Raw genomic sequence first — 9,987 nt, forward strand, 5'->3', positions numbered from 1 at the left:
GGAGCTGCAGCCGCATTAGCAGCCTTTGGGCTGCAAATCCTCACTTTGTCCTCAGATTAGGCCCTCACCAGCCAGGCTGGAGAAAGGCGCAGCCCGCGGTGGCAAGGCTGGCTGCCCACCCCTGCACATTCAGCCCAGCCTCCCAGGGCCTCTTGGTCCTGGGGTGGCCTTGCCCTCAGCGTAACCCAGACACAGGCCTCCCAGGGCTCGGGGGTGACGAGGGAGGCAGCCTGGTCACCCAGGGCCTCTCGGAAAGTGGCAGCAGCTCCAGGAGGGGCCTCACTGAAGCCCCAGGACTCCGCATGTCTCAGGAGCCTCAGGTGGTGCCAACCTCCTGGACCCCCTGAGGGGCGCAGCACTCTAGACAGCCCCCTCACCCTGGAGCTCTCTGGGACTTGTCACCCACTGTTCGATTCAGCTCAGGCTTTAGGGGCCGGGCCGGTGGAGAGAGAAAGCTTGGGTGGGGGACCAGATATCCTGGCCCAGCCTGATGAGGAGCCTGGGGACAGCCAGGGCCGGGGGCATTGAAAGCCCCCCTTCTCTCACGCTGTGCCGGTCTCCCGCCCGTCCGTGGCTGTGAAGGGGCATCCGGGCTCAGAGCCCTGACCTGTGTGGCCCTGGTGGGGAGCACGTGGGAAAGGTCGTAGCATGTCTATGTGTCCTCTCAGGGCACAGCCTCTCTGTAGCTGCCTCTGGAAGCCCTGCTTCCCGGCCTTGGGCACCATGGAGCGCTGCACAGCCCAGACCCTTCAGTGTCCACTTCTCAAGGCACCACTTCTGCCCAACCAGGAAATCCTGAACAAAGGCTGCCCGTCCCTCCCTGGGTCAACACTCACTGAGAAAAAGGGCGGGGCAGCAGGAGAACAGACCATGGAGTCAGCTTGGGCCACACCATCCCCAGGAGCACAGGCCACACACACACAGATACGCACACAGGTGCACTCACACAGACACTTGTCACACACTCATAGTCACATGTTCACACACAGATGCCCTGCACACACATCCAGAGTCACACACAGCTGCCATGCACACACACATGCACACAGACATGTAAGCACACATGCATTGTCACAGTGCACACACAGGTATGCACACACATGTACACACATATGTACTCCTAGCCCACCTGCACAGCCAGACCTTCCTGCCCTGGGAGCCACCACACAGCGCAGCCTGCATGAGCCACGCCTCCACACACGCACACGACACAGCCCCCAGTCACAGCTCCTGCTCTGCTTGCCTGGTGGCCTTCATATTGTTTGGTGCCCTCCCTTGGGGACATTAGCCAGATGGCACCCAGGAGCCTATTCCTGGCACTCCCAGGAAGTTTGAGGCCAGAACTGAGTACTTGAACCCAACACAATGTCCTGGCACCACAGGGAAATGGGGCCTGGGAGGAGGAGAGGAGGCATCTGACATCCCTCAGCCAGGACTGCGCTGGGGCTGGAGGTGCCCGTGGCCCTGCTGTGGGAGGGCATCCATCCCAGGATTGGTCCCAGATGCAGACACCTGGTGGACAGACCCTGGGCTGGGGCTGGGGCTGGCACACAGTGGGACTGCATACAGAGCGGTTGGGTGAGCGAAGAAAGGCCTGGCAAAGGTGGAGGAGCTCTGTGTTCCCTGCGCTGGCGTTACGGCCAGTGCCCCCCTTCAACCCACCTCACCTCCACAGCCCTGACAGCTGAGCCCGGGCAAGCCAGCCTACCTGTGTCTGGGGAGGCAGGCGGGCTGCCTGAGGACATGCCCACACAGGGCTCCCCTGCAGCCGCACACCAAGCCAACGCCAGAGTCAGGCCAAACGCAGCAGTCTTGGGGCCTGCCTACCGCCCACATCTTGCCCAGCCTTCTGCGCCTGCTCCAGCAAGAGACCCAGCCCTTGACTCCCTGGCAGGACCCAGATTCCTCTCCACAGACAATATGCCTGTCCCCTCCTCAGCTCCTCACACAATGGCAGCAGCAGCAAGGGATCCCATTCCAGGCCTTGTATCTGTTGCCTGCCCCACAGCATCCTGCAAGGGCCCACATGGCCTGCCTCCCTCTCTGCCTCCCTGCTCATCACTCTGTCCCTCTCTCGGGGCTGTCCCTCAAGCAGCTTGCTCCTGCTGCAGGACTATGCACTGTGGCTCCCTCTGGGTCTTTGCTTGGCCAGTTCCTTTCCTCATTCAGGTTTGGGTTCTGCTGCCCCCTCCCCAAGGAGGCCCCCCTGAAGCAGCTTCCAGTCACTGCCCTGTGACATTGCCCTGCGGCACTGCACTCCCAGTTCCTTGTGCTTACAAATGGCCCGCTCTTGGCCTTGTTTGCTCCTCCATCATCTGTCTTCCATGCTGGATTGTCAGTTCCATACACTGAGGACCATTTCTTTATCATTTGCCACCTAAGGGGGCCTGTCTGGCAGGTAGGTGGTGGTTCACCAATATTTCTTGAGTGAAAGAATGACCGAGTCAGGGCACTGCTGAATCCAAACACATAAATCTGAAATAGGAATGGCCATGTGTCAGGTGTGGGGCAGGCCTACAAGGGCACGTTGGGGCCTCCTGGGGGTCTCCTGGCTCGCTCACATCACAAGGGCAGGCCCAGCTTAGTGGGCGGGGCCTAGGGCCAGATTTGAACCCATACCCTTTGCTCCTGATGGGATTAGGCTCTGTGCTGGCTACTCCCCAATCCTACACAGAGAGAAACTTGTGTACCTACTCTCCTGGATTTCCTGTGGTCCTACACTCTGCCAGCTCCTACCTGCACACCTTTGTCTAGGACATTCTACTGCCTGGAACGTGTCCTCTGCCCAGACAATTCTCCCCCAACTCTAGGGTGTAGCCAGATACCCTTCTGGGTCCCAAAGCCCTCTCCCCACCACACACAGCTCTGCTACCAGGCCGCACCCTTAGCCTGGCAATAATGAGTGCCTATTTGACGACAGCCCTGGCCAGAGGTCAGAACAATGGGGGTGGGCAAGAGGTCAGTGAGATAGGTCAGCAGACAAGGGGTCAGTCAGTCTAAAGAAGTCCAGAGAGACAAGGGCATAACTCTGAAGGCAGGAGATAAGGGCTTAGTTAACTGGTTAGTTGATTGGATAACAAGTTAGTTAGCTCGCACATTCGTTTGCTCCATCCATTTGTTGAGCACATGCCGTGTTTGAGCTGGGGCCCCCGAGGGAGGCCTGGCTAGGGTAGGGAATGCATACTTGGTTACCACTCCAGGGCCCCACACTGAATCGGGTTTGTCACGGGTTTTGTACAGCCTGTGAGCTAGGAATGATTTTTATGTTTTTTTTAATGGTTAGAAAAAAACATCTGAAGAACCCTATTTAGTGACACATAAAAATGATATGAAATCTGCAAGTAAAGTTTTATTGGTACACAACCACGCCAGTTTATGCATTGTCTATGGCTGCTTTTGTCCCGAATGGCAGTTGGAATAGTTGCAACAGTGACTGAATGGCCCACAGAGCCTAACGTATTTCCCATTTGGCTCTTTACAGAAATGTTTGCTGGTCACTGCCCTAGACTCTCCGCCACCATCCAACTGGCTGTGGGCAAGCCGTCTCAGCTGCCAGGGCTTGGTTTCCCGCGCACGTTGTGGTGAACAGCACACCCCCCAGAGAATGCAGGGAGGATTCCAGGCTTCGCAGTCGGCCATTCTTCCTTTACTTCAGTAAGTAGGAACTGAGCACTTACCTCGTCTGTGCCAGGCACAGCCCGGTCTGTTCTGACGTCCAACACCTGCCCTGGAGGGACACACACCCGGGGCAGGAAGACCACTTAGCTGGGGGGATACGGAGGAGGACAGGGAACGTGGCCTGGAGTGCATAGCAGCCTCCCAGCAGGAGTGATACCCAGGCTAAATCTTAAAATATAAGTAGAAATTTGCTAGGGGGACAGGAGCAGGGACCAGCATTGTAGGTGGAAGGAACACCTTTATAACAAAGGCTGAGGCTGAGAGAGGGTAGCAGGTCTAGACCTAAGGGGTGGGGGCATGAAACCAGAAAATGGGGGCCTTTGGGCAATCAGAGATGGCATCTCATTGCCAGCCCCACCCAGACTCCACCTAGGTTTGGCTCCCCAAGAGCAGATGTGGGTGAGGTGGAGCATTGAGGACAGGAAGAGGGCATCCTTAGGAACCCATTCCTGGGGCCCTGCTCACAGGCAGTGATGCCATTGGAATTGGACCAGCCAACTGGTGGGTACGGACCTGGGGGCTCAGCCCAGCAAGGTGGGGGCTACCGGGTCTGGGGCCACCTATCCTGCCCCTGGCCCAGGGCAGCTACTGGAGTCCAGGGACCAGGCAGGCTGCCACAGGAGGGCAGCTGGCAACAAAAGCCTATTATACAGGGTTTTAAAAAGTCTTAAAACCTGTCCAACTTTCCTTCATTAGATGCTCTGTGGTGTTTCCCCTTTGGAGGCTGTTGGAGATACAGACCGATAGAGGCCTGATTTGCGAAGACTTAATTATAGCCCGGAGACCTCCGCGTAACCAGTCTGAGGGTTTCTTCTACCATCTCTTCTAAGTGCTAATGGGGAGCACAAGTCAGGAGCTGAGCAGTGGGACTGGATGACCCTGAGCTTGGGTTCCCCGTGCTGTCTTCCTGTGGGGCCATCCCCAGGGAGGGAGGCAGCCAGGCCCAGAGTTTGGTGTGAGTCCCTGCAGTGTGGCCACCCGGCTTTGGGTCCCGGTGCCACAGCCTCCTGGCCACATGGCCTCAGGCTGCTCATCTGTAAGTGACCGTGGTGGTCCTCCAGCATTAAAGTAGACGCCTGGCTCAGAGCAAGTGAGTCAGAAATGCTGGACAGAAGCTTTGGGGGGGTCCTGACCTTGACCCCTCAGGCCCTGGGAGGAAGCTCCATCTGGGGCCAGCTGGATAAGGTAGGAGATGGGCATGAGTCAGCCTCTCAGCACCTCTGCCCACATTTGCTCCACCTCCTTGTCCCACCCCAGGCCCAGGGTGCTCACAGGGTGCCCCTTTTATGGGCCTTGCATTTCAATGGATCAAGGTGGTCCCAAGGTGGCAGTTGAGGCTGCCCTGTGCACCCTCCCTGGCAGCCCACTCCATGGCATGCCCTGGGCCTGGGCATGACCATGCCCCCATGGGAGTCACTGGGCTGAGGGAAGCCCACTCCCCAAGCTGTACCCCAGAGAGTGAGCTCAGGGGCTTACAGGACACAGCTCAGCTTCATTTGGGGGAGACGTTCTGCTCAGGTGCAGGGTGTGCTTAGAAGGAGAGAGATGGTTCCCCCAAACACACACAGACCCATGCTTGCCCAGAGAGACCTGCACACTCACACACATGTGTGCATCCCGCATGATCCCACACACACACACTCACCAAGGTATGTGCACACAAGGGGACTCCTCAGGCCAGGCCAGGGCCCCACTGCCAGTGTGTGTGCCGTGTGAGTGTGCCCCTGTGTGTGTGTGCTAGTGTGTGAGTATGTGCCGTGTGTGCCACTGTATGTGTCTGTGTGTGAGTGCACCATGGGCCAAGGAAGAAAGGGAGGGCCAGAGCTCCTCGGGGTCCTCTGTCTGAGGCAGGAAGAGGACAGAGTGACCGCTCACGGTCCCTGCCGCAGGACCCAGCACCTTGGCCTGGAGGGTGCTCACACCAGAGGCTCCATGAGAGGAGCTGGGAAGCCTTGTCAGGAGCTGCAGCAGGAGCACTGTGGGAGGGACCACGTGCCCTTCAGAGGGCCGGCCCCTCCCAGGCCACAGAGTCGCCCTGCCCTTCCCTCTGTGGATGTCCCTTGGGCTGGGATGACCAGCCCCCACACCGGGCTTCCCGCTGAGACCAGCAAGCCATTTTGAACTGTGATGAGAAGAGGAAGTTCCTGTGGCCCCAAAACAGAAACAGGAAGCTGGGAGGGGGCATATGGATAGGGAACGGGAAGGGGGACACAAGCACCCAGCACATGCACCCAGAGCACCCAGCCTTCCTGGGCCAGCCCAGCCCCGGCAGCCCTGTCTGGGCGCTGTCAGCCTCATTGGCCCAGCTACGGGACCCAAAGGGTGGACCCTGAGGGCTTCTCAGATCCTGGCTAACTGTCCGCCTGGATGTATTCGGTTGTCCAGGTTTATCTGGTTCTGACTGAGTGGGCTCCATGGTTCTGCTCAAATCCTGTGTCTGGCCCCTGAGTGTTGCTACTCAGGACTCTCCGCAGGGCTGCCCTGCCTCTCTGAGACCCACCATGTCTGCTGGCCACCTGACCACGCCCCTGGCCAAGTACCTGACTGGCCATCTCCGGGCTGAGGATCTGGTGACTTCCAGCCCCCGCTGTTTTCCCAGCTGCCCTGCAGGATGTGGAAGGTCCCCAGCCCCACCTCACTTGTCCTGAAAGCCCACCACTGCTTCATATCATGTCCTTGGGCAGGAATGACCCTGCCTGGTGCTTTACGGTAGTTTCTCCTCCACGGGGAGGTGAAATGTCTGAGAAACGTGCAGGGGCCCAGGCCTCTGTGGCCTGAACAGAAGGACAATAGGTGCATAATCACCCACCAACCACCAGAAATGGAGAGGATCTGGCTCACAAAGGGCCCAGGTGTGGGGGGGGTGGTAGCGGGGGGCGCCTGGCGAACACAGGAGAGCAAGGCTCACTCAGGGACAGCGATGTCTGCTGTTCCGCAGGGTTTGGAGGCTCCTGCAGGAAGAGTCCGGGGAGAGTGGGTGGGGTGGGGGAGCCAAGGGGCCAGAGAGGCAGATGTCACCAATTTCAGTTCTGCCCCTGGTTGGCCTGAGGCAGCTTGGGACTTCCCAGGGTGGAAGGACAGGCTGGGGAACCAGGCCACTTGGGGACCCCTTCCCCACCCCAGCTGAGTGCTGTCTGCAGACAAGGTAGTGGAAGTTCTGGGGACTCAGAGTAGACTGGGTGTGCCTTCCTGGCTCCTCCCTCTCTCCCTGAACCCCCAGAACAGATCCCTCTAATATACCTCCCGTCAGTCAACCTCAGCCCCGGATTATGGCAACAAAACTTCTTGGACTTTATGTCCCCACAAATGAAGGCTTAAGGGTACAGCTGCCCCAGGGGCATCTGAGAAAGATTTGCAGGATGGGAGTGTGGGTGTCAAGCAGATGCCTCGCCCCACACTGAAGGATGAGGTAGAAACCACAAGAATCCCCCCAAAAGGTTCCATCTTCTCAGCATTCATCCCCTAAAGAAGGAGAGTGGGGACCACAGGAGGCAGGCATTGAAGCCCCCTGCCTCGGCCTGCGCCCCACCCAGTGCCCAGCAGGCGGTGGGTCAGCACGGCTGCCAGCAGGGAACTGGGCCCCCGGGCGGGGAGCGCATCTGACTGGACCATGTTCTTGGGAGCTCAGTTGTGAAACTTGCTTCAAACCCCCAAACCACAAAAACGGCCGATTTTCCCAGCCCTGTTCTCACGTTTCTCAGATCAGCCAAGGAGTCTTCAGCATTTCCATCCGAGAGACGCCAGGCCAGCCACCAGCCCCTGGGGGACAAGAAAATAGTGCGAGGAGACCTGGGCGCTGCGGAAACCCTCCAGCATTTGCCCTGAGCACACGGGTCCCGCCAAAGCGGTTGCAAAGTGCGGTGGGGAAGGGCGAGGCCTGGGCCTGATAAAAGGAAACTAAAATCAGGACAGAGGGACCTAGAAGCTGCTAGCGCTATCTCGGAAAGAGAATTCGAGAACACCCTTCTTGGGGAAGACTGTCTGGCTGATGGAAGGTCAGGCTGCTGGTAACCAGGGAAACGCCCTTCGATTTGAAAACAAGGTGACAGAGGCATCCCCTCAGGTCATCTCCCCTGCCTGGTGCTTAGCATGCATGGCTCTAGCTCTCCCTGGTTCAGGGGCTGGTGACGGCAGAAAGGCGGGCTCTCACCAGGCGAGGACTGGTACAGGGACCCGCAGACACGAGCAGAACCCTGAGGAGGCTCCACTGCTTTTCTCAGCTTTGGCTGACGAGCTGCCTGGGAGCCTCAGAGCCCCATTTCCTGCTGCCGGGCCTGCAGGCCTGTCTGTGCACCCACCTCTTCTGGCTTCCTCTGGCCAGATGCCCCACCTACCCCTGCCCCCAGATGAAGCCAGATAAGACCCCTCTGGACTGCTATGTCCAGGCCCTGTTTGCTGCCCTTCTGCCTTCTGCCCAACCACCCGCTCTGCCTGGGGGCCTGCCCTCTCTGTGATCCGCTGTCTGTCTGCTCGGCCCGCTCCTCACCTCCATCCTGTCCGCCACCGCGGCTGCCTGTTTCCAGCTGGAACCTCCCTGAGCCTGAGACAGAGACCCTGACCTGGGTTACCCTTAGCAGTGACTCCAAAAGTCAAATGTTGCTGAGAAAAATGCCAAGCTTTAGCTTTGTGGGTGCTCATCCAATCCTTTCCTGAAACTGTAACTTTTCTTTACAACGCCTGTGTTCACCAGAGGGGCGAGTCACGCTGGCTGTGACTCTACGCACTGGGTCTGAAGTTACCTGTTGTAAGTGCTATCTTCCACGACCATATCCAGGGCCTAAAGACTCCTGCCCCGGCAGCCTGTGGGCTGGGAAGAGGCTCCTGAAGCCAAGGCCAGGAAAACAGGATGCAGGAGGCCGCACAGACAGGGACCCCCCCCTGAGGGGCCAGGTTGCGGTGCACGGGAGCCATGTCACGGGGGCACCCAGCAGCTACTGAGATTCAGTGAGCCCATAGGAAACAGTGGGCACATGGGTGTGTCTCGGTATTTCTGAGCCCTCTTACACCTAGGTTTTTTTCAGAGCCACATCTGTGAGTCTGTCTGTGTCTGTCTACGTGGGGGTTTCCATGCAGTGTTGTGGTTGTGTTTGTGTGTTCCTTGGTGTGTACTCAGGTGTCAGTGTCTCTGGGTGTTTATACCTGTTCATTCAACCGCTGTCTAGTGTGGCCAGGTCCCAGGCTGGGTACTGAGAAGCTGGGCCTGGTGGAGGCCTATCGGTCCCCATCTCCTCCTGCCCACAGTCTGGTGGGAGGTGGGCAGTAAACAAGATATCACATCCAGAAAAGTGTAGTCCCAGTGGGGACAAGGGAACCCATGTATGAGGGCACAGCACAGGGGGCCAGAGCCTCTGAGACCAGGGACCTGAAGGGGACCTCGATGCTCTGAGGAAATGACAGGAGAGCCGAGTGAGCTGGCATGTGCGGGAGTCAGCCGGGTGGTTGGTGGAGGAAAGTTTTCCAGGCAGAGGGAACAGCATGTGCAAAACTGGGGCACCGAGGAGGAGCAAGGAGGCCGGGTGGCAGGGGCAAAGGAAGCTGAAGGGCAGTGGGAGGCGAGGGCAGATGTGGGGCAGGAGCTGGGCCTGAAGGCCACAGTCATGATGGTGGGGACCGGACAGCTGGCCCTGAAAGCGATGGGAGCCCTTGGCTAGGAAAGTGGCCAGTCACGTGGCCGTTTAGCAGGGCCGCTCTATATGCTGAAAGCAGAATGGGCTGCAGGGCGCCTGGGACAAAGCCTGAGAAGCCATCCAGCTGAGAGTGATGTGGTCAGGGCATGTGGGTGGGCGTGTGACAACAATGGAAGGGTGAGATGCAAGGCTTGGTGATGGGGAAGGTGTGCAAGCGTCCAGAAGCTCCCTGTGTGTGCATGTGCATGTGTGTGCACAAGTGTGAGTGTGCACATGTGGGTGGAGCAGCTGCGGCTTGGCCTCCTGTCCTCACCCCCTCCCTTGTTCTACCTCATGCCCATGTCCCCCACCGTCTGGCCGCGGACATGACAGTGACGGTAAGAAGGGCTCAGTGTCGCAACTACATTTCCTCTCGAACCCAGGGCCGCCAGAGATTAGCTGAGAGCCCCGTGTGCACCAGGCGATAACACCCCCCACTCCTCTGTTTCCTAATCTGATTCATTTCCAACTGATAACAAGATGAGGGCCCGTGGGCAACTAAGAAATGCCCGGCAGGTCCTAATGAGGTGCAGCCAAGGGACAGAGGGGCTCTGAACAGCAGGGACAAAAGACAATCAGGGCCAGGGTGTACATGGAGGGAGTGGGAGGGGGGAGGAGGGAGAGAGAGAGAGGGAGAGAGAGA

General features: G+C 58.5%; 1 pseudogene; it reads left to right on the forward strand.

Annotated features, from left to right (window-relative positions):
- The first annotated feature begins 6,179 nt into the window (after positions 1-6,179).
- LOC102754799 overlaps positions 6,180-9,987 on the forward strand; it is an 8,515-nt pseudogene continuing 4,707 nt past the window's right edge.

This window comes from Myotis davidii, unplaced genomic scaffold (genome assembly GCF_000327345.1).
Source record: "Myotis davidii unplaced genomic scaffold, ASM32734v1 scaffold77, whole genome shotgun sequence".
Lineage (NCBI taxonomy): Eukaryota > Metazoa > Chordata > Mammalia > Chiroptera > Vespertilionidae > Myotis > Myotis davidii.